The sequence below is a fragment of the Callithrix jacchus genome, chromosome 10 (assembly GCF_049354715.1).
Source record: "Callithrix jacchus isolate 240 chromosome 10, calJac240_pri, whole genome shotgun sequence".
NCBI lineage: Eukaryota > Metazoa > Chordata > Mammalia > Primates > Cebidae > Callithrix > Callithrix jacchus.
The window spans coordinates 119084963-119109628 of record NC_133511.1 but is presented as its reverse complement, the minus strand read 5'-3'; the positions used below and the strand labels follow the sequence as shown (position 1 = coordinate 119109628).

The window sequence follows — 24666 nt, the reverse complement described above, 5'->3', positions numbered from 1 at the left end:
ACCCAACTAATTTCTGTATTTTTAGTAGAGTCGGGGTTTCACCATGTTGGCCAGGATGGTCTTGATCTCTTGACTTTGTGATCCACCCGCCTCGGCCTCCTAAAGTGTTGGGATTACAGGCGTGAGCCACTGTGCCCAATCCTTGTATTTTTTTAGAGATGGGGTCTCACTCTGTTGTCCAGGCTGGAGGGCAGTGGCACCATTATAGCTCACAGCAGCCTCAACCTCCTGGGCTCAAGCGATCCTCTCACCTCAGACTCCCAAGTAGCTGGAACTTCAGGCACACACCAACACACCTGGCTAATTTTTTTTTTTTTTTAATTTATAGAGTGAGGTGTGGTTATGTTGCTCAAACTCCTAGACTCAGGCAATCCTCCTATCTTGGCCTCTCAAAGTGCTGAGATTACAAGTGTGAGCCACCAACTTTTTCTTTTTCATGTGAGAACCTGCTTTCTTCCAGCTAAAACTAACTCTCTCTTTCTCAGACTAAAAGCTGGTCAGGTGGTCAGGCTTTCTGTTAGCTTCCTGAGCCGGACAGACTCCATCTTAGCTTCTTCATTTTAGTTATTTCCCACCATTAACTATGTAACTAGAGTATGTGGCTGGGGCGGGCTGACAGGGCACCCAGGAATGCATTTGGTGATAAGAGCCGAGTTAAGCGGTAGCAGCAGAGCCTGGGAATGCAGGTGCCATCGAGCGCCCGGAGCCCCCATTATCTGTCAGTCGTATGTGTTTCATGATGACTTTACCCCTCGCACCTGGCACCGTTTTATTTCTCATGCACTAGTTTATCTTTTAACTTTTTGTTTACTCTGCTTTTGTGAAAACTTTGCTTCAGCTAGGTTCTCCCTCCCTTTTAAAACTAGGGTATAAAAGACCACCTAACTGTTTCTCAGGGGCCGAGAAAATTTGGGTGTTAGCCACGTGTCGGCCGCTGGCATAATAAAGGACTCATCATTCAATCTCAGAGTGTGGCGCATTCCTTGACTCGCTCGGGCACAACATTTATTGAGGCAAAATTCACATCCCATAAAAGGTACCATTTTAACCAAAGTGTAGAATTCATTTTAAAGTATAGAATTTATACATTCAAAATGTGTAACCATCACCACCATCTAATCCCAGACCATTTTTATCTCCCCAAAAGGAAACTCCATATCCATTGAGCAGTGTGTTCCATTGCCTCTCTCTCCAGTCTCTGGCAACCGCTAACCTGCTGTCTCTGGATTTGCCTATTCCGAACATTTCATGTAAATAGAGTCATACCCTATGTGGGCCTTTGTGTCTGGCGTCTTGTATAGATTCATCCATGTGGTAGCATCTATCAATACTTCATTTTTGTATGGCTGAAGAAACTCCATGATGTGAATAAATACAGCACATTTTGTTTATCCATTCACCAGTTGAAGGCATTTGCGTTGTTTCAAAACTTTGGCTATTATACAAAGTGTCAGACCTCCATGTGCAAGCTCAGACCCAGAAAATCTGAAGTCCTGCCTGCCTGCGCTGATCATTCCCCAACCCAACCCACCCCCCCACCCCACCCCCCACCCCACCCCCACCTGCCACCCCATCCCCCACCCCATCCCCCCACCCCCACATCCCCACACCCCACACCCCCACACCCCCACACCCCCACCCCTGCCTGTGTTTGCCATTATCCCAGATAGCCCAGCAGAGCTTCCCCAGGTTAAGATCGCTTACCCCACCCTGCCATCTTAACTGTTATTATGATAATGTGAATACTCCCCACCCCACCCTACCATCTTAACTACTCTTACGCCACCCGCCATTGTAACTGAACTTATGGTAACTTATACTCCTTGCCCCTACCCCCACCACTGTAACTGATCTTACTCTGTAACTTTCCACTGCCCACCCCAAACCTATAAAACCAAGTCTCACGGCCCTTCCCTGACGTCCTTTTCAGCCTCAGCCCACCCATACCCAGGTGAATAAACAGCCATGTTGCTCACACAAAGCCTGTTTAGGGGGTCTCTCCATTCAAAGTGTGCGTTTGAACACACAGTGCTACTGTGAGCATTCAAATACCAGTTTTTGTTCTCACTTCTTTTGGGCACATACCTAAGAGTGAATTCCTGGGTCATATGGTAATTCTATGGTTAAGTTTTTGAAGACTGCCAAAAGGTTTTCTACGGTAGCTGTACCATTTTACCAGCCATGTATGAAGGTTCTAATTTCTCCACATCCTCACCAACACTTGTGATTTTCAGCATTTTCAGTTATAGCCATCCTAGTGGGTGGAAAGTGGCATCTCATTGCGTTTTTTTTTTTTTTTTTTTGAGACAGAGTCTCCCTCTGTCTCCAAGCTGGAGTGCAGTGGCACAATCTCAGCTAACTGCAATCTTTGCTTCCCAAGTTCAAGCAATTCTCCTGCCTCAGCCTCCCAAGTAGCTGGGACTACAGGCATGCACCACCACACCCAGCTAATTTTTGTAGAGATGGGGTTTCACCACGTGGGCCAGGATGGTCTCCATCTCTTGACCTTGTCATCTGCCCTCCTTGAACTCCCTAAGTGCTGGGATTACAGGTGTGAGCTTATTGTGGTTTTTATTTGCATTTCCCTAAGGACTGATGATGTTGAGCACCATGTTTACTGACCCTTTGCAGATCTTTTGTGGAGAAATGTACAATCAAGTCCTTTGCTCATTTGTTTGTTTGTTTGCTTTTAATTGCTGAGTTTTCACAGTTCTTTTTGTATTCTGGATCCTAGACCCTTATCAGATATACGACTTGCAAATATTTTTCCCATGCTGTGGGTTATCTCTTCACTGATACTGATGAAGTCCATCGTTTCTTTTGTTACTTGCTTGTACTTTTGGTGTCATATCTAAGAATCCATAGCCGAATCCAAGGTCATGAAGACTCAGCCCTGTGTTTTCTTCTTCGAGTTTGGTAATTTTAGCTCTTACATTTAGGCATTTGCCATTTTGAGTAAATTTTGTAGATAGTATGAGGTAAGGGTCCAAATTTTTTCTTTCGAACACGAATATCCAGTTAATCCAGCCCCACTTATTGAATGATTGTGCCCCCCCTTTTTATTTTTAGATAAAGTCTCACTCTGTCACCCAGGCTGGGGTGCAGTGGCGCAATCTCAGCTACCTCTCAGGTTCAAGCAATTCTCCTGCCCCGGCCTCCTGAGTAGCTGGAACTATAGGCACCTGGCACCATGCCCAAATAATTTTTGTGTTTTTAGTAGAGATGGTTTCACCATGTTATCCTGGCTGGTCTCAAACTCCTGATCTCAGATGATCCAACCGCCTCCGCCTCCCAAAGTGCTGGGATTACAGGCATGAGCCACTGCGCCTGGCCTGTGGCACCCTTTTTGAATATCAATTGACCTTACATGTACAGGTTTATTTCTAAACGCTAAATTGTACCTCATTGATCTACACCATTAATTTCTTTGTTTCTTTTTTATTAATAGAGACAGGGTTTCACCATGTTGGCTGGGATGGTCTCGATCTCTTGACCTCATGATCCGCCTGCCTCGGCCTGCCAAAGTGCTGGGATTACAGGCATGAGCCACCTTGCCCGGCCTACACCATTAATTTCTAAGGCACTGGAGAAAGAGACAAATGAACTCAGGTCCAACTCTTTAGGGAAACATTTAGTAAAGCAAAACATTCTTCTCACTGGACTAGATTGACCTGGGCAGAATTTTGGGTGTTCATGATAGATTTTGAGCCAAAATATCTTTTTTTTTTTTTTGACGAAGTCTCACTCTGTTGCCAAGCTGGAGTTCGGTGGTACCTCTCAGCTCCCTGCAACCTTCACCTCTCCTCCTGGGTTCAAGCAGTTATCCTGCGTCAGCCTCCCACGTAGCTGGGACTAGAGGTGCATACCACCATGCCCAGCTAATTTTTTGTATTTTTGTAGAGACAGGGTTTCACCACATTGGCTAGGCTGGTCTCCATCTCTTGCCCTTGGGATCCGCCAGTCTCGGCCTCCCAAAGTGCTGGGATTACAGGTGTGAGCCACCATGTTCAGCCACACCAAAGTATCTTATCTGAACTTTTTGTTGTTGTTGTTGTTTTAAGACAGGGTCTCAGTCTGTTACCCAAGCTGGAGGCCAGTGGCATGATCGCGGCTCACTGCAGACTTAGCCTCCCCGGCTCAAGCAATCCCTTTACCTCAGATTCCCAAACAGGGAGTACGGCCATGAGCACCACACTCAGCCTTATCTGAGCTTTGAACATGGGTATGACCTTGCTTCCTATTTTATTCACAGAAGAGAAACTCTTCTGGGGAGGTGGCCATACATATGTTGAAAAATGGCTTCTTTTTAATCCTAACCAACTGTTCAAATCAGATAAGCACAAATTCAGACTGTGAAGTCTTGGCCTAGTCACCTTCCCTGGGGAAGCTGGTAGCCTCCCCCATCGTGTCAGTGCTCTTCCCATCAACTCGATAAGCTCTCCTAAAACAAAAGGGTTGGGTCCAGTTTTATGGTTTGAGGGAGAGAAAAATCCTTGGTCCCCTTGGTGGTAGCAAATGGAGGACACTTAGGGCTGGCAGTTGCTGGTGTCTGGGGAACAGTCTGGATCTCGGGTGCTCCACGACCTACAGATTCAGGCAGCCAGTTCTCCCATCCCCCATCTCCACCCCCGACATCATGGGACAGAAAAAGCTGATGCCCGTGGGTGTGAAGAATTTCAGAGAGAAAGAGGGAGATTGAGCCGGAGAGGGAGGCTGCTTGCCGCCCTGAATACATCTTTCTTTGCACTATTTTATTCCTCCAGAACAGTTTGGAGGCACAGCACAGCTGCTGCCTTGGCTCTGGATCAGAACGATTCCCCATGGGCCCATCCTCTCCTAGCTCTGTTAGAGAACAGAGAGATAGCACTGGCCTCCAGAGTCCTGGCAGGGGGTCTTTTCTGCCTCTCTCTGTCCTTCCATCCATTCGTGGGTTCTAGGGCAACTGCTCATTTGAAAGAGAGGAGAGACTCTTTTTTTTTTTTGACATGGAGTCTCGCTCTGTCACCCAGGCTGGCGTGCAATGGCACGCTCTCAGCCCACTCTGCCCCCCGGGTTCAAGCGTTTCTCCTGCCTCAGTCTCCGGGTAGCTGGGACTACAGGCGTGCGCAACCAGGCCCAGTTAATTTTTGTATTTTTAGTATAGATGGGGTTTCACCATGTTAGCCAGGATGGTTTCCATCTCTTGACCTTGTGATCTGCCCACTTCAGCCTCCCAAAGTGCTGGGATTACAGGTATAAGCCAGAGAGACACATTTTTAAAGAACAAAATCCATGCATGGCCAGGCCTTGGAATCTTTCTAAGGCCTCCTGGACTCTCAGGGGACCCACCATGGCAGTGGCACTAACATGCAGCTCAGTGTTGGGTCGGAGGGGTCTTATGAGCTCTGGCTCAGAGGAAGTAAGCTTGTTCTTGACTGCAGGGCAAGGCTAGCCATCGGGGTGGGGCTCTGGCCAGCTGGTCTGATATTCTTGCTGGTCCTGACTTTCACTTCCTCTGGAAATCCCACACACTTGACCTCAGAGGCTTTTGCAATATGTGTGTATGGTAATTCCCCTGGGGATTTTAATCCTCATTTTGTTTCCTGAGCAGTGGGTCAACTTCAGTAAGATTATACACAAAGTTGGAGCTTTCTGTTCTAGGAAAGCAAAGGTTAGAATCCTAGCAAGCCTAATACCCAGAAACACAAAACACTGAAACCAGGAGAGTAGGTTAGAAAATATGTACCCCAGGCCTGGCGTGGTGGCTCACGCCTGTAATCCCAGCCCTTTGGGAGGCCGAGGCGGGCCGATCACGAGGTCAGGAGTTCTAGACCAGCCTGGGCAACACGGTGAAACCCTGTCTCTACTAAATACAATAAATTAGCCAGGTGTGGTGGTACACACCTGTAATCCCAGCTACTCAGGAGGCTGAGGTGGGAGAATTGCTTGAATCCAGGAGGCAGAGGTTGCAGTGAGCCAAGATTGTGCCACTGCACTCCAACCTGGGTGACAGAGTGAGACTCCATCTCAAAAAAAAAAAAAAGAAAATATGTACCCTGGCCAGGTGAGGTGGCTCATCCCAGCACTTCGGGAGGTCGAGGCATGCAGTTTGAGATCTCCTGGGCAACATGGTGAAACCCTGTCTCTACCAAAAATACAAAAAATTAGCCAGGTATGATGGCACGTGCCTAAGTGAGACCCTGTCTCAAAATAAATAAATAAAATAAAATAAAATAAAATAAAAAATGTACCCTAATCAGGATTTGACAACAGGGGAGGATTCAAGTGGCAGTATAGGTTCTAGTCTCTGCCTGCAGCCCGAGACCCTGGGCAGATCCTGGGCAACAGCCTCCTAAACTCAGCGTCCCCCAAGTCCCGCAGTGTCCACTCTAGGACACCTCAGAGGTGCCCAGCTCTGTGCCAGGCCTCATTAGCAACACAAGGGGATTTGTGGATGGTCCTTGCCTTCCAAGGACACTCAAGGACAAGGCCCACACCCCAGGGGGAAGGGGAGAGTCGAATAGGAAGACACAAATGGAATAAATGAGCCATGTGGGAATCAAAGGCGCAGAGGAGACAGTGAGGCCTTTCAGAGGAGCAGGCGGGGTCTTGGAGGCGGGGGATGGCAGAAGTCATGGCACCTTCAAGAGAGAGGGCATTCATTCTGGACAGTAGAAGGCAGGCAAGGTTGGAGGTCACAGGAGACACTGTGGGTGCCCAGCCAGATCCCTGTCCCCAGCAACTGGGAGTGCTGGCTGTTGTTAGCTCACAGCAGTGCCTTTGGCTGACAAAATCCACCCAATTACTGCCTTCCCCAGGGAGTCACCTGCACCTAGTGACCATGTGGGCCACGGGGACAAAGGCCTTCAAGGTGGAACAACTTCATGGTGCTATTCACACTCCGCAGCTCCCCAGGGATCAGGCCGTCAGACCAGAGCTGAAACAGCTTTGCTCTGCTTCTGCACCTGTCCTGTTCTGCATGCCCCCTCTCCGCTCCCGACCAACAGTGGTTTTCATCCTGAGCGTTCTCCCTCAAGGAATCATTGGCAAAAGAATCTCCCTCTAGGGTTCTGCCTCTGAGGAGCTTAATCCAATTAGAGACAGCACAAGGCAGAGTTAGGGGACCTTGGATGCTAGAATAACTAGAAGGGCCTGTGAGCTGTCCAAACTGAAGGAAATTTGGGCCAGGTGCACTGGCTCACACCTGTAATCCCAGCCCTTTGGGAGGCCGAGGCAGGCAGATCACCTGAGCTCAGGGGTTTAAGACCAATGTGGCCAATATGGTGAACCCCGTCTCTACCAAAAATACAAAAAATTGCCGGGCATGGTAGCTTGTGCCTATAATCCCAGCACTTTGGGAGGCTGAGGCAGGTGGATCACCTGAGGTCAGGAGTTTGAGACCAGTCAGGCCAATATAGTGAAAATCTGTCTCTACTAAAAATACAAAAAATTAACTGGGTGTGGTGGTGGGCGCCTGTAGTCCCAGCTACTAGGGAGGCTGAGGCAGGAGAATCGCGTGAACTCAGGAGGCAGAGGTAGCCGTGAGCGGAGATGGCACCATTGCACTGCATCCTGAGCAACAAGAGCAAAATTCCGTCTCGAAAATAAACAAATAAAAATACAAATACAAAAAATTATCTAGGCATGGTGGCAGGCACCTATAATCCCAGCCACTCGGGAGACTGAGGCAAGAGAATCGCTTGATCCCCAGAGGCAGAGATTGCAGTGAGCTGAGATTGTGCCTCCGCACTCCGGCCTGAGTAACAAGAATGAAACCCCATCTAAAAAAAAAAAGGAAGAAACGTAGCTCCTTCAGCCTATTCCCAACTGTGTCACTTACTTTTAAAGTTCTGCAAGCCACGTGGGCCCATCCCACTTTTTCCAGCCTGGAGTTCCCTGAGTTCCAGCCCCACACCAGACAGAGAATTCCCGACGGATTTGTTCACAGGGACTGGGAGTCTTGCGGTTTAAGTAAAGGATGGTGGCAGAGGTGGGTCTGCTGCCCAGAAGCATCTTGGCTGAAGGAGACTCCGTCTGCCTGGCCCAGCCTATGGGGAGAACGTCAGCCCCTGGTTGGTGAAGGTGCTTCCAGGGACAGGGACAGTGGGCTGCCTATTTCTCCAGTGATCTTCTCATCAGGGCCATATGTGAAGAGGAAAGCTGAAGAAAGAAAAGGCCATCTTGTCCTCTTGGCTCCACTTGTCTCTCCAAGCCATCTTCTTCCTCACTCCATCCGAACCCAAGTTCCATCTACCCATCCAACAGATACTGACTGAACATTGCCCGGGTGCCAGGTACCTGTCTAAGCACTGGGATACAGCAATGATGATGAGAGGGCCCCATGACCCCCAGAAAGGTCACACTCTAGTCAGTGGAGGCTGGAAAGAGTCGGTATATTCCATGGAAATAGTGTTAATTAAAAGCAAAAATAATAATGGCATGGAGAGGGACTTAGTCTTGGAGAGATGCACCCCTTTGAGGAGGGGTCAGGGAAGGCTGCTAGGAGCTGACTCTTCAGCTGAGCCCCCTGTGCTAAGAGGCCAGCCCAGCAGAGATTTAGGGAAGAGTATCTGGACAGAGAGAGCAGCAAATACAGAAGTCCTGAGGGGCATCGATTATGCTGGAATCTGGAGATCCAGGGAACACTCTGGAACATCTCTGGGGCTGTTTTCCCTTTCATCTGGTTACTCCCAGGGATACTCATGGAAGCCGAAAACCTTTCTTGTCTGCATAAAGTGTATACACATTTACAAGGAGCATTGGTTGAGTGTGGTGGCTCACGCCTATAATCTCAACACTTTGGGGGACCGAGAAGGGCAGATCACTTGAGGTCAGGAGTTCAAGACCAGCCTGGCCAACAATGGTGAAACCCTGTCTCTACCAAAAATACAGAAATCAGCCGACAGTGGTGGTGCACACCTGTGATTGATCCCAGCTACTTGGGAGGTTGAAGCAGGAGAATCAGTTGAACCCAGGAGCCAGAGGTTGCAGGGAGCTGAGATTGTGCCACTGCATTCCAGCCTGAGCGACAGAGCGAGACCCTGTCTTAAAAAAATAAATAAATACATGGAGCGTCATTTTTTTTTTTTGAGACGGGGTTTCACCACGTTGACCAGGCTGGTCTCGACCTCCTGACCGCCTTGGCCTCCCAAAGTGCTGGGATTACAGGCGTGAGCCACCGCACCTGGCCTAGAGCATGATTTTGACTAAGCAGAGCCGTAGATAGCAAGCTATGCTGTCAGCAGGGACCCTTTGCTTTCACGAGGACAGAACACAGCCTTCTGCTTTCTTTTTAGTACCCCATGAAGTCAGGCCTTCCCGTCACTTGCTGTACAGACTGCCTGACTCTCACGTGCCAAGGATGGGGGTGATGAAACGTCCTCTCTGGGTGAAAATGCTTCTGCCGACTTCTCTTTGTACACACAAATCTACTGAACACTTACAAACGCGGTCTTTTTTGGCAAGGGAGGCCCCAAACTCCTCTTACAGCCCAGGGAACAAAGGTTTTGCTCTCTTCCTCCAGGAGATGTGGAGCCAGAGAAGGTGAAGATTAACCTTGCAGTGGGCTCCCTGCCAAGCTCAGTGCAGCGCCAAGGCCAGGCCCTGAGCTGTGGGCTAAGAGGCCTGCTCTGCTCCCACACGGCCAGTCACCCACTGAGCTCAGGACAGCTTCAGCCGGGGGTCTCAGGGGTAGGACAGACCATGGTAGGAACTTCCAGCCCCCACCCCTCCACTCACCCTCTCATTGTTTCCTCCAGCTGATCCTCCTGAGTTAACTTCCCACACCAGGACTGGGAGATCTAATTGACAGGTTGATTTTGTTTTGTTTTGTTTTTGAGATAGAGTTTCGCTCTTGTTGCCCAGGCTGGAGTGCCATGGAGTGATCTCGGCTCACCACAACCTCCACCTCCTGGGTTGAAGAGATTCTCCTGCCTCAGCCTCCTGAGTAGCTGGGATTGCAGGTATGTGCCACCATGCCTAGCTAATTTTTTATATTTTTAGTAAAGATGGGATTTCTCCATGTTGGTCAGGCTGGTCTCAAACTCCTGACCTCAGGTGATATGCCCACCTCAGCCTCCTAAAGTTCTGGGATTACAGGCGTGAGCCACTGTTCCTGGCCAAGTTCAAGGTTTCTTGATGATGGTTTCTGCTTAGGGTTCTTCTAAAGTCCCTGGGGCAGCACTTTGCCACCTGCCACGGTGGGCACTGCAAGCTCGGCCAAGTCCACCTGGGGGCCTGTCTGTTCTCTGCACCAGATGCCACTTGGACAGGAAGGACAGAGGGGATGGAAAGCATGCCACGTGGCACGAAGGCTCAAGAAGCAGGCGCTGGATCTGAACAAGATGAGCAGAAGGGGAGCAGGGGGCATCATCATGGGGGCACTTGGATGCTGTAGATGTGATTCCTCAGGACAGGCAGCAATGGGTTAAGGATCAGGCAGGGCCGGGTACGGTGGCTCACGTCTGTAATCCCAGCACTTTGGAAGGCAGAGACGGATCACCTGAGGTCATGAGTTCCAGACCAGCCTGGCCAACATGGTGAAACCTTATCTCTACTAAAACACACACAAACAAATTAGCCGGGTACAGTGGCATGTACCTGTAATCTGAGCTACTTGGGTGGCTGAGGCAAGAGAATCACTTGAACCCGGGAAGCGGAGGTTGCAGTGAGCCGAGATCATGCCACTGCACTCCAAGCTGGGTAACAAGCCAGACTCATTCTCAGCAAAAATAAAAATAAAATAAAATAAAAGGAACAGGCAGAACGAAGGGTCCCATTGTGCTATGGACCAGCAGAGGAAGGGGCCATGTCCCGGTGAGCCCCCCAACCCCTCCTGCACTGAGCCCCCCAACCCCTCCTGGCCCAGACGGGCAGTCCAGGAGAGCCAGTGAACATCACCAGTCTGGTCCTGCATGGAGGGGAGGCCTGGGCTGGGGGCAGCCTGGACTTGGTCAAATCACCCAGGGAATTCTTCCTTCTGTACACAGCTGAGGGTCAGGACACACTCCTCTAAAAGCCCATGAAAGTCTCAACAGCTCCAGGCGCTGAGAATTGCCAGACACCAGGATTTCTAAAGCTACTTTTACTTTTAACCACGTTTGACTCTGTGATGCTTGGGCTCCAGGGCCACCTCGGAGAGATAAGGAGGTAAAGGTCAGAGCTGCTAAGGAATCAACTGTTGTTTAGCAGTGGGGGCAGGGGTTGCAAAATCTCGGCAAACAAATGATATTACTGTAGGGACACTCCATAGGTTATAGCGTCTTCATGTCCGTCCATCCTCACAGCGACCTCAGGAGGTGAGCAGAGCAGGAACGACCTCATGCAGATGCAGAGGGAGCCTATGACGGGTTCCACTGCCTTTGGCCCCACCCTACTCTAGACCTTTAGGGCCTGCTTATACTTTATTCTTCATTTTTTAATTTTTTTTAGAAACAGGGTTTCACTCTGTCACCAGGCTGGAGTGCAGTGGTATGATCATGGCAACCTCAAGCTCCCCAGCTCCAGCAATCCTCCAGTCTCAGCCTCTGGAGTAGCTGAGACTACAGGTGCACACCACTGGCCCGGCTAGTTTTTTTTTTTTTTTTTTAAATCAATTTTTTTTGTTTTAGAGATGGGGTTTCACTATGTTGGCCAGGATGGTCTCGAACTTCTGACCTTGTGATCCTCCTGCCTTGGCCTCCCAAAGTGCTGGGATTATGGGCATGAGCCACTGGGCCCAATTTTTTTTTTTTTTTAATTTATAGTAGACAAGACCTCTCCCTAGTTTGCCCAGGCTGATCTCGGAGAACTCCTGGGCTCAAGTGATCCTTCCGCCTTGGCTTCCCAAAATGTTGGGCTTACAGGCATAAGCCACTGCATCCAGCTATTTAATTTTATTTTTTAATTGACACATAATAATTTTACATATTAATGGGGTACATAGTGGTATTTCAATATATACAATTTCTAGTGATCACCTCAGGATAATTAGCAGATCCATCTTCGCCAACATTTATCCATTTATCATTGCTTTTTGTTTTTTTGAGATGGAGTCTCACTCTGTCATCCAGGCTGGAGTGCAGTGGCATGATCTTGGCTCACAGCAACCTTTGCTTCCTGGATTCAAGCGCTTCTCGTTCCTCAGCCTCCTGTGTAGCTGGGACTCCAAGCGCGCTCCACCATGCCCAGCTAACTTTTTGTATCTTTAGTAGAGAAAAGGTTTCACCATAGTGGCCAGGCTGGTCTCAAACTCCTGACCTCAAGTTATTTGCCCGCCTCAGCCTCCCAAAGTGCTGAGATTACAGGCATGATCCACCGTGCCCAGCCTTCATTCACTACATCTTAAAAGTGCTGAAGGGAAGTGGGAGCTGCGACCCTTCAAAAGACACCATTCATAGCTAGAGCCCGTGCTGCAGGCAGACAATTTACTGAAAAGCAATCTGCCCCAAACCAACCCACCAAAAATCAATTGGACAAATTCGCCCTAGAGCCCCAAGGCTGAAAATGACTGCTCTGTCTACACTCCAAGCCTGTCTCCCAGAAAGTATTTTTTCTTTCTTTCTTTATAACATAACAGTTCAGCATGTCATTAAAGATTTGTCCTAGTCACTCTATTACCCTGGCCCTCTTCTCCTCCTAGAACTTGTATTTCTATTCAGCAGAGTTGAGACATGGAATCAATGATTTACTTAAGCAGATGTGATGGCTGGGCGCTGTGGATCATGCCTGTTTTTTTTGAGATGGAGTTTTGCTCTCGTTGCCCAGGCTGGAGTACAATGGCATGATCTCAGCTTACTGCAACCTCTACCTCCCGAGTTCAAGTAATTCTCCTGCCTCAGCCTCCCAAATAGCTGGGATTACAGGCGTGTGCCACCACGTCCGGCTAATTTTTTGTATTTTTAGTAGAAATGGGGTTTCACTATGTTAGTCAGGCTGGTCTCGAACTCCTGACCTCAGGTGATCCTCTTGCTTCAGCCTCCCAAAGTGCTGGGATTACAGGCATGAGCCACCGTGCCAGGCTTCTTTTTTTTCAGACACAGTCTTGCTCTGTCACTCAAGCTGGAGTGCAGTGGCATGATCTTGACTCACTACAACCTCCACCTCCCAGGTTCAAGCAATTCTCCTGCCTCAGCCTCCCAAGTAGCTGGGATTACAAGTGCCTGCCACCATGCCCAGCTAATTTTTTGTATTTTTAGTAGAGATGGGGTTTTACTATGTTGGCCAGGCTAGTCTCAAACTCCTGACCTCGTGATCCACTGGCCTCAGCCTCCCAAAGTACTGGGATTACAACTGTGAGCCACCGCACCCGGCCAATCTCAGCACTTTGGAAGGCTGAGGCAGGTGGATTGCTTGCGCTCAAGAAGTTCGAGACCTACTTGGCCAACATGGCAACACCCTGTCACTACAAAAAAAATTACAAAAATTAGCTGGTACGGTGGTGTATGCCTGAAGTCCCAGCTTCTTGCGGGGCTGAGACAGGAGGATCTCTTGAGCCTGGGAAGCAGAGGTTGCAGGGAGCCATGACTGCACTCCAGCCTGGGTGACAAAGTGAATCCCTGTCTCAAAAGAAAACATGTGTTGAACACTGCTCAGAAAACAAGGCCATGCCTCTTTTTATGACATTTTCTCTCTCAGACCCATGGAGCCTCTGCTCTCATCTCCCTAAACAAGGGGAAGAACGAAGTGCTGACTCAGCACAGGGCCTGTGTGTGCTATGGAGGAATTAAATATTAAGCAAACATTTATAAGATGAGTGGATGGATGGGGAGCTGCATAGATGATGGTTCTGTCTTGCTTATGAAGATGTCATCCTTCAAGGGTCATCATGAGCCAGGATTGGATTCCCTGCAGGCCCCAGCATTGGTTCTAAATGTAGAACATTTGGTCGTATCCATCCTTTCCCCAGGGACAGAATAGGAGTCTCCTCCTCCCAGAGGCCCCTCCAACGCCCACTCTTCTCTGAAAGCGATTCTCAGAAATGCCTCTCTATCTGCAAAGTGTGGCTTCATAGGGATTTTCGGATCTTCTCAAAACCATTTGCCTATAAAGCTTGATCTCTGAGCCTGGAACAAAGGGCTTTGTTGTCAAGGGAAAGCCTTCCGCAGCCCTAGAGCCAGCCACATGGCGCCTCCTCCTACAGATGCTCTGCCTGACACCCTATTATCCTGGAGACACTGGGAGGACATTGGCAGAGAGGGATGAATAAAATGAAGCAATCCTTCTGAGGAACACAGCATACAATCCAGAAATCGCCCCCATGGCCTATGGAAAGCTGATGTCTGATAGAAACAGCATCCCAAGTCATGGGAAACAATGGGTGACTTTGGCCCGGCTCGGTGGCTCACGCCTATAATCCTAGCCCTTTGGGAGGCCAAGGCAGGCAGATAACTTGAGGTCAGGAGTTCGAGACCAGCCTGGGCAACATGGTGAAACCCCATCTCTACTAAAAATACAAAAATTAGCTGGATGTGGTGGTGCACACCTGTAATCCCAGCTACTTGGGAGGCTGAGGCAGGAGAATTGCTTGAACCTGGGAGGTGGAGGTCGCAGTGAGCTGAGATCGTGCCACAGCACTCCAGCCTGGGCGACAGAGCAAGCCTCTATCTCAAAAAAAAGAAAGGAAGGAAGGGAGGAAAGAAGGAAGGAAGGAAGGAAGGAAGGAAGGAAGGAAGGAAAAAGGGAGGGAGGGAGGGAGGGAGTGAGGGAAGGAGGGAAGAAGGTAGGGTGACTTCATAGCTGGTGTCAGGATAGCAGGAGAGCTTCATGGACTCAGAACCAACCAGAGGCATTCCTCATGCTGTGGACCACGGTGTGTTCCAAAGGAGTTGGAGATTGATTGATTGATTTCGAGGAAGTCTCACTCTGTTGCTCAGGCTGGAGCGCTGTGGCACAAACTCAGCTCACTTCAACCTCTACCTCCCTGGTTCAAGTGATTTTCCTGCCTCAGCCTTCCGAGTAGCTGGGATTACAGGTGTGCACCACCACACCCAGCTAATTTTTGTATTTTTAATAGAGATGGGGTTTCACCGTGTTGGCCAGGCTGGTCTCGAACTCCTGACCTCCAGTTATCTGCCTGCCTTGGCCTCCCAAAGTGTTGGGATTACAGGCGTGAGCCAGCGCACCCGGTGGGGCTGGAGATTTAAATGTAAAGATGAAACCATGCAAGTACTAACAGAAAATACGGACCAATTCTCCTATAATTTGGGAGTGGGAAAACTTCCCTAATTCTGACTCAACACCTAGAAGCAATAAGGGGAAAAGATGAACAAGTCTCAAGGAATTAATGTTTTTTTATGAAAAAAATTAAATGAAAATTTTAAACATAGCAAAATTAAAAAGACAAATGATAGACTGGTTTTAAAAAGAAAAAAACAACTGTACAACCTACATCACAGACAAAGGGCCAATATTCTTAATAAATGAATAATTTCTTTTTTTTTGGAGATGGGGATTTCACCATCTTGGTCTGGTTGGTCTCGAACTCCTGACGTCAGGTGATCCACCCACCTCAGCCTCCCAAAGTGCTGGAATTACAGGCCTGAGCCACCGCGCCCAGCTATGAAGAGCTTCTAATACAGATTAAAAGGCCAACAACCTGATAGAAAAATGCACTGAAAATACAAACAGTTTACAGAAAAAGAAAGGCAAATATTTCAAAACTATACAGAAAGACACTTGACCTTGCTTACAGTAAAAGAAACACAAATTGCCCCAAGGAACTATTTCTCATTGATCAGACTGGCCAAAATCCAAAAGCTTAATACTATATACTCTCTTTTCCAGGCTGTGAGAAAACCAGCATTCTCACACATTCCTAGTGGGAATGCAAAATGGTATGGTCTCTGCAGAAGAGGATTCGCCAATATCTAGCAAATCTAGGAGCACATTTGCCCTTCGATCCTACAATCCCCCATCTAGGAATCTATACTAAAGATATACGGCAAACGATTTGGAAAGGCACAGAGACATGGCTGTTTATTGCAGCTCTGTTTGTAAAAGCCAAAGCATGGGAAAAAGCCAAAAATCCATCAATAAGGACTTTGAGAAAGAAACAATAGCACATCTACACAATGGGGTGCTTTGCAGCCACGAAAAGAACAAGGAAGATCTCTACAAACTAATACGATGTGATCCTAAGGACACCTTAGGGTCTGTTTCTCTAAGAACAAAAGATACAAATATAAACAAAAATATGTAAATAGTTTCTTACGATTAAATACTAAACACTGATCGTTTAACAGAAAGAAGGAATAGAGTAGGGGAGAACAGACACTAGGTTTATTTGAGACCGGGTCTTGCTCTGTCACCCATGCAGCAGCATGATAATAGCTCCCTGCAGCCTTGAAATCCTGGGCTTAAGCCGTCCTCCCACCTCAGCCTCCCACGTAGCTAGGACTACAGGCACGCACCACCACACTTGGCTTTTATTTATTTATTTTGAAATTTTTCAATCTCTGTAGAGACTGCCAAAAATTGCCAACGCTGACTATATTGCCAGTCATCATGGCGGGGTATTGGGAAAAGTTTTCAATTAGCAGTAATCCCGTCTCAAATAAACCTCATTGGCCGCTACACAAAGCCACACTTGGCTTAAAAAGAATTTTTTTTTAATTGTTGTACAGATGGGGTCTTGCTATGTTGCCCAGGCTGGTCTTGAAATCCTGAGCTCAAGTGATCCTCCCCACTTCGGCCTCCCAAAGTGCTGGGACTACAGGCGTGAGCCACCATTCCCAGCCTGGATCCTTTTCAATATATCTTACTTTATAGATTTGACTTTCACCATGCACATCTTTTACATAATTATAAAACGAAATTAAACTTTAAAAAGTAATTCTAAGAATTGAAAGCCAAATGAAGTAAATGCTCCTAACTGTGTAATGGGTTGGCAGCAAAACACAGAGCGGGAGGTGGGGACCAGGGGAGGGACAGCATCAGGAGAAATACCTAATGTAGATGACAGGTTGACGGGTGCAGGAAACCACCATGGCATGTGTATACCCATGTAACAAACCTGCACATCCAGCACATGTGTCCCAGAGCTTCAAGTATAATGATAATAATAATTTTAAAAAACGCAGAGAGGAGCTATTCCAAGGAACTTTAAAGTACATTCATTTGACTATGTGTTCTTGGTGGGATTTACTGTAAGAAGAAAACTGCAAGTTCAAAATACAAAGCTGTTTTCAATAACTGTTTGGTGGTAGTTTAGGGGTTAGTACTTTAAGACTGCTGTGTATGTGGTGGAGAAAAACATAAATAAATAATTCTGTAATTACACTTGAGAGGAGATATTTGGGGCATTAGAAGAAAGGCAATTCAGATGTAAAATCTTTTTTTATTTTTTGAGATGAAGTCTCGCTCTGTCGCCCAGGCTGGAGTGCAATGGCAAGGTCTTGGCTCACTGCAACGTCCACCTCCTGGATTCAAGCAATTCTCCTGCCTCAGCCTCCGGAGTAGCTGGGATTACAGGCACATGCTACCACGCCCAGCTAATTTTTGTATTTTTAGTAGAGATAACCAACCATGTTGGCCAGGCTGGTCTCAAACTCCTGACCTCGTGATCCACCCACCTTAGCCTCCCAAAGTGCTGGGATTACAGGCATGAGCCACAGCGCCCAGCCCGATGTAAGTAAAATCTTTAAGATGAAGCGAAACACCTAGAATTCTGAATTTGAATTGAAAGTCTCAGATCAGAATAAACTCAATTTTTTCTTAAAACAAATTTTAACGGGTCCTGTGTCTATCCTCTGAAAAGGTCTAGCATTATTGAGCACCAAAACAATTAGTGCTTCTAGTACCTGGATGGTGACCTGTAAATACTAGTAAGTTTAGTGCAAAAGTAATTGCGATTTGCCAAGGCAAGTAAATTACCTGGGCAAATCGCAATTACTTTTGCACTAACCTAATATTGTCCTGTTTGCTTGGTAAATTTTCCTCCCTTGCTTTTTTCTGCTTTGTTTGCTTGGTAAATTTTTCTCCCTTGCCTTTTTCTGCTTTCTGTTTGCTTGGTGAATTTTTCTCCCTTGCCTTTTTCTGCTTTCTGTTTGCTTGGTAAATTTTCCTCCATCCCTTTATTTTGTACCTGCGTGTGCCTTTGCGTGTCAGACTGGTCTCTTGAATACAGCATACAAGTCTTGACTCTATCCAGCTTGCCATTCTGTGTCTTCTAATTGGGGCATTTGGCCCATTTACCTTTAAGATTACTATTGTTATGTGTGAATTTAATCCTGTCATCATGCTGCTTGCTCGTTACCTTGAAGACTTGTTGACATAGTTGCTTCACAGGTCTTGATTCTTCAGTGTGTCTTTGTAGTGGCTGGTAATGGTTTTTCCTTCATATTAGTGCTTCCTTCAGGAGCTCTTGCAAAGCAGGACTGGTAGTGATGAATCACCTCTGCATTTGCTTGTCTGAAAATGATGTTATATCTCTTTCACTTATGAAGCTTAGTTTGGCAGGATATGGAATTCTGGGCTGGAAATTATTTTCTTTAAAAATGTTGAGATGGGTGCAGTGGCTCATGCCTATAATCTGAGCACTTTGGGAGGCTGAGGTGGGCAGATTACCTGAGGCTAGGAGTTCGAGACCAGCCTGACCAATATGGAGAAACCCTGTCTTTACTAAAAATACAAAATTAGCTGGGAGTGGTGACACATGCCTGTAATCTCAGCTACTCAGGAGGCTGAGGCAAGAGAATCACTTGAACCCAGGAGGTGGAGGTTGTGGTGAGCTGAGATCGTGCCATTGCACTCCAGCCTGGGCAAGAAGAGTGAAATGACGTCTCAAAAAAAAAAAAGTTGAATATTAGCCCGCAATCTCTTCTGGCTTGTAGGATTTCTGCTGAAAGGTCCACTGTTAGCCTGATGGGCTTCCCTTTGAGGTGACCTGGCCTTTCTCTCTGGCTGCCCTTAACATTTTTCCTTCATTTTTGACCTTGGAGAATCTGATGATTATGTGTCTTAGTGTCGATCTTCTTGTGGAGTATCTAACTGGGGTTCTCTGGATTTCCTGAATTTGAATGTTGACCTGTCTTGCTAGGTTGGGGAAGTTCTCCTGGATGATATCCTGAAGTATGTTTTCCAACTTGGTTCCATTCTCCTGTCTCTTTCGGATACCCCAATCAGTTGTAGGTTCAGTCTTTTTACATAATCCCATAATTCTCAGAGATTTCGTTTGTTCCTTTTCATTCTTTTTTCTCTAATCTTTTTTGTTTTATTATTTATTTGTTTGTTTGTTGAGATGGATCTCGCTCTGTCTACCAGGCTGGAGTGCAATGGCACAATCTCAGTTCACTGCAACCTCCACCTCCTGGGTTCAAGCAATTCTTCTGCCTCAGCCTCTGAGTAGCTGGGGTTATAGTTTACCATGTTAGTCAGGCTGGTCTCAAACTCCTGACCTCAGGTGATCCACCCACCTTGGCCTCCCAAAGTGCTGGAATTACAGGTGTGAGCCACCACACCTGGCCTTCTGTCATATTTTAGCAAGACAGTCTTCAAGCTCGGAAATTCTTTCCTCTGCTTGGTATATTCAGCTATTGATACTTATGGTTGCATTTTGAAGTTCTCGTAGTGTGTTTTTCAGCTCCATCTGGTCATTTACGTTCCTCTTTAAACTGGTTATTCTGGTTAACAGCTCCTGTAATGTTTTTATCATGGTTCTTAGCTTCTTTGCATTGGGTAATAATGCAAAGAATTGTTACTTTTTTGTTATCGGGTAATGACAAGCTCAGGGAAGTTTGCTACTACCTGCCTTCTGAAGCCTAACTCTGTCAGTTCATCCATCTCAACCTACCTTCTGAAGCCTAACTCTGTCAGCTCGTCCATCTCAACCTCAGCCCAGCTCTGAGCCCTTGCCGGAGAGGCGTTGGTGATCATTCGGAGAAGAAGAGGTACTTGGGCTCTTTGAGTTTTCAGCATTTTTTTCATTGATTTTTTTTCTCACCTTCATGAGTTTAGCTTTGATCTTCAAGGCTGCTGACCTTTGGATGGGGTTTGCTTGGGGACTTTTTGTTGAAGCTGTTTTTGTTGTTGCTTTCTGTTTGTTTTTAACAGTCAGGCCAACAAGCCTATGAAAAGATGCTCACCATCACTAACCATCAGGGAACTGCAAATCAAAACCACAATGAGGTATTACCTGATGCTCATTGGAATAGCTACTATTAAAAAAAAGTCGGCTGGGCGCGGTGGCTCATGCCTGTGATCCCGGAACTTTGGCAGGGAGAGGTGGGTGAATAACAAGGTCAGGAGTTCGAGATCAACCTGGCCAACAGGATTGCTTGAGCCCAGTATTTCAAGATCAGCCTGGGCAATATGGAAACACCTCTTCTTTACTAAAAATCAGAGAAGTTATCCAGGTGTGGTGGCTCACACCTCTAGTCCCAGCTACTCAGGGGGCTGAAGTGGGAGGATTGCTTTAACCCAGGAGGCTGAGGTTGCAGTGAGCCATGTATGTGCCACTGCACTCTAGCCTGAGTGACAGAGCTAAACCCTGTCTCAAAAAAGGAAAAAAACAAAACAGAAGGGAGTCACCATGCTGGGGCTAACAGGCAGCTACAGTCCTGCCCTGTCACTCTTGCATCCCAGGCTTCTGCCTGGATCACTGCTGAATAGACTTGGTTTGGGTATTTTACCTTCCTTAGCAAGGAAAAGGCCCTTCCATTGTTGGGCTCTTCCATGGCTCTCTCAGGCTCTCAGGCTGAATCCCACGGTGCACCTTCCACACGTCTCTGCTGAGCCTATCTTTCTGGGCTACTGTGAACACAAGCTCTGGCTCAGCCATCTCCATTTCTCCAAGCTTGGCTGCGAGCTTGGCTGACAGTGGGCAGCCAACCAGTGTCAAATGGATCCCACAGAAACCGGGTTTACCGGCCAGGCGCGGTGGCTCATGACTCTCATCCCAGCCTTTTGGGAGGCCGAGGCAGGCGGATCACGAGGTCAGGAGTTGGAGACCAGCCTGGCCAATATGGTAAAACCCCATCTCTACTAAAAATACAAAAATCAGCCGGGTGTAGTGGTGCACACCTGCAATCCCAGCTACTCAGGAGGCTGAGGCAGAAGAATCACTTGAACCCAGGAGGCAGAGGTTGCAGTGAGCCGAGATTGCGCCACTGTACTCAAGCCTGGTTGACAGAACAAGACTCCATCTCAAAAAAAAAAAAAAAAAAAAGAAAGAAAGAAATTGTGTTTACTTGGCTCTATGGCAAGACTCAGTTAAGCCCCTCCAGTCTCTCCAGCTGGAATGCCCCTTCAGCAAAGAACATGGGAGAAAAATAGAGGTGACATTATCTCCAATTGATGAGTGACTACACAGAGGCCCAGAGAAGCTGGCAGCTTGCCCAAGATCACCCAGCTAGGTTAATGGCAGAGCTGGGACCAGTTTCCACAGTCCTGGCTTCAGGTCTGGTATTCCCTTGGGGACACACACCCAAACCACCATCGCTGGCCTCAGACAGGCAGGTTTCTCTATTAGGCATGACAGGCCCAGGCCTAGTGCCTATGAGCTTTACAAGGCCCAAGAAAATGTACTGGCTCCTAAATTTAAACAGAAAACAGCAAAATTAATCAAACTAAGTGTTTATGTAACTGTAAAGCTGACATCTACTCAAGTGCAGTTGAGCTCGGGTCTTCTTTAATTATTTTTCGCTTATAACCAAGTGCCTCCATTTTTCTAAGAGACAGAGAATGAACGCCCGGCGTCGTGGCTCACAGCTTGTAATCCCAGCACTTTGGGAGGCCAAGGCAGGTAGACTACCTAAGGTCAGGAGTTCAAGACCAGCCTGGCCAACATGGTGAAACTCTTGTCTTTACTTAAAATACAAAAATTAGCCAGGCGTGGCGGCTGGCGTCTGTAATCCCAGCTACTGGGGAGGCTGAGGCAGGAGAATCACTTGAACCCAGGAGGCGGAGGCTGCAGTGAGCCAAGATCACACCACTGCACTCCAGCCTGGGGAACAAGAATGATGTTATGGTTTATGACCACTATCTATTCATTTGTTCTTTCTTTCAGAGATAGAGTCTCTCTCTGTCACCCAGGCTGGAGTGCAGTGGCATGATCTCGGCTCACTGGGATTACAGGTGCACACCACCACACCCAGCTAATTTTTGTATTTTTAGTAGAGACGGGGTTTCGCCATTTTGGTCAGGCTGGTTTCAAACTCCTGATCTCGTGATCCACCTGCCTTGGCCTCCCAGAGTGCTGGTATTACAGGCATGAGCCACTACACCCAGCAGAAGTATCTGCTTTTATTAGTAAGTATTAGTTTTTATTCTTACTTGATTCATTGTAAGAAAACAGTCTGAGTCTAACCCACCCAGCTGGGTGGAGCTTGGACCTGAGGACCCCTGGTCTTGGAATATAGGAGTTTTGGGGTGAAGGGCTGACCAAGCTGGTTAGGGTTAAGACAAACTCCAGAGACCAGTTCCAACTCCCGAGGCTCCCAATCCAGGCTCTTGAGGGGAAACTGCAGGAGAGGCCCTCCCTTGCCTGTAGTTAAGTGCAAAGAATCATCTTTCAAGGAATGAAGGGCCCTCCTGGAGCAAGGATTCCCTGCTCTCACAATGATTCGATCACATCCAACCAGAATCTTAGCTGGGGCCATGCCAGGTGCCAGGGCCTAGTCCCGTTCCTGGGAGCAGAGATGAAGACCAGCTTCCTTCGAGTCTCCATCTCCCAGTGACAATGGAGGAATGATGATACAATGTCACAGGGCCTCCTGTCACTCCGTAAAGGCTGAAGGAACAAACATTAGCAGGAGAACCTGGAATAAGAGATGAGCTCTGAATCCGGGAAGACTTCTCGGCAGAGGCAGGATCAGGACTGGAACTAGGAGAAAGGGTGGGTCTTTTATAGATAAAAGTGAACAGCTATGGGAGGAAAGACTTAAGCAAAGGAAGGGGGGGACCCAAGGGTCCTGTGGGGCACCCCAGAGGCTGGTGTGGATGAAGCAGAGGGCTGATGGGGCCCAGAGGAGGGACACTAGGGGACAAACCCTCAGGCAGTCCCATGAGCCTGTTTCGCCCCCGCCAGAGAGCTGACCCTGGCACACAGGGGTGAGTGAGGCTCCTTTATCCTTCTCCTCTCTCTTTCTCTGCAACCCTGCCCAGGAAACCGATGATAACTGCTTGGCACAGAGTTCCCGTGTTTCTTCAAGCTCATGTAACCATATGTGAGCACTGCCAGAAGAATTTAATCTCAGGAAGCAGAGGAGCATGAGAAGAGAAGGCTGGTATGGGAGTCAGAAGACCTAGGTTTTGGTTCTTGGCTCAGCCACTGACTTTCCCTGTAAACCGGAGCTGGTCTCCTCCTTTCCTACAGCATCATTTTCTTCATCTAACCCAGAGTCTGGCATAGAGCTGGCATTTTAAAATGTTTGAGGCCAGGTGCAGTGGCTCACGCCTGTAATCCCAAACTTTGGGGAGGCTGAGGCAGGAGGATCTTTGGAGGTCAGGAGTTTGGGACCAGCCTAGGCAGTATAGTGAGACCCTCATCAAAAAATTGTTTTAATTAGCCAGATGTGGTGGCACGCACCAGCTACTCAGAAGGCTGAGGTGGGACGATCACTTGAACCCAGGAGTTGTAGGCTGCAATGAGCTGTGACCCTGCTACTGCACTCCAGTCTGGGTGACAGAGTGAGACCCTGTCTCTATTTTTAAAATATTAATAATAGGTAAGGCAAGGTAGCTCAAGCCTGAAATTCCAGCACTTTGGGAGACCAAGGCGGGTGGACCATGAGGTCAAGAGATTGAGACCATCCTGGCAAACATGGTGAATCCCCATCTCTACTAAAAATACAAAAATTAGCTGGGCATGGTGGCACATACCTGTAGTCCCAGCTACTCGGGAGGCTGAGGCAGGGGAATCGCTTGAACTCCGAAGGTGGAGGTTGAAGTGGGCTGAGATCATGCCACTGCACTCCAGCCTGCGTGACAGAGAGACTCGGTCTTAAAAATAATCATAATAGGCCAGGTGTGGTGGCTCATGCCTATAATCCCAGCACTTTGGGAGGCCGAGGCGGGTGGATCACGAGGTCCAGAGATCGAGACCATCCTGGTCAACATGGTGAAACCCCATCTCTACTAAAAATACAAAAATTAGCTGGGCATGGTGGCGCGTACCTGTAGTCCCAGCTACTTGGGAAGCTGAGGCAGGAGAATTGCTTGAACCCAGGAGGCGGAGGTTGCGGTGAGCCGAGATCGTGCCATTGTACTCCAGCCTGGGTAACAAGAACAAAACTCCGTCTCAAAAAAAAAAAAAAAATCATAATAATAAAATTAAAATGTTAGCTGAGTGATTGAAAGTATTAGATAGTCTCAAAGTCTCCTTCCTGTCTTGAAAGTTCTGTGACCCACGAAGGAATCAGTAGCCACTTAGATTATGTAAAACAGTGGTCCCCAACCTTTTTGGCACCAGGTATCAGTTTGTGGAAGACTATTTTTTTCCAGAGACAAGGGGTGGGGGAGGGAGATGGTTTCAGGATGAAACTGTTCCACCTCAGATCATCAGGCATTCATTAGATCCTCATAAGAAGCACACAACCTCGATTCCTCGCATGTCCAGTTCACAGTAAGGTTCACGCTCCTGTGAGAATCTAATACCGCTGCTGATCTGCCAGGAGGCAGAGCTCAGGTGAGCAGCAGGCAGCGCGAGGAGGTGACGTTCATTCGCCTGCTGCTCAGCTCCTGCTGTGCAGCCTGGTTCCTAACAGGCCTCCA

General features: G+C 47.8%; 1 non-coding gene across 1 annotated transcript; it reads right to left on the bottom strand.

Moving 5' to 3' along the window:
- Positions 1-16409: 16409 nt before the first annotated feature.
- LOC118145870 (U4 spliceosomal RNA) lies at positions 16410-16549 on the bottom strand. The gene has a single exon (XR_004731360.1). It is a non-coding gene; the product is annotated as a U4 spliceosomal RNA (small nuclear RNA).
- Positions 16550-24666: the final 8117 nt, after the last annotated feature.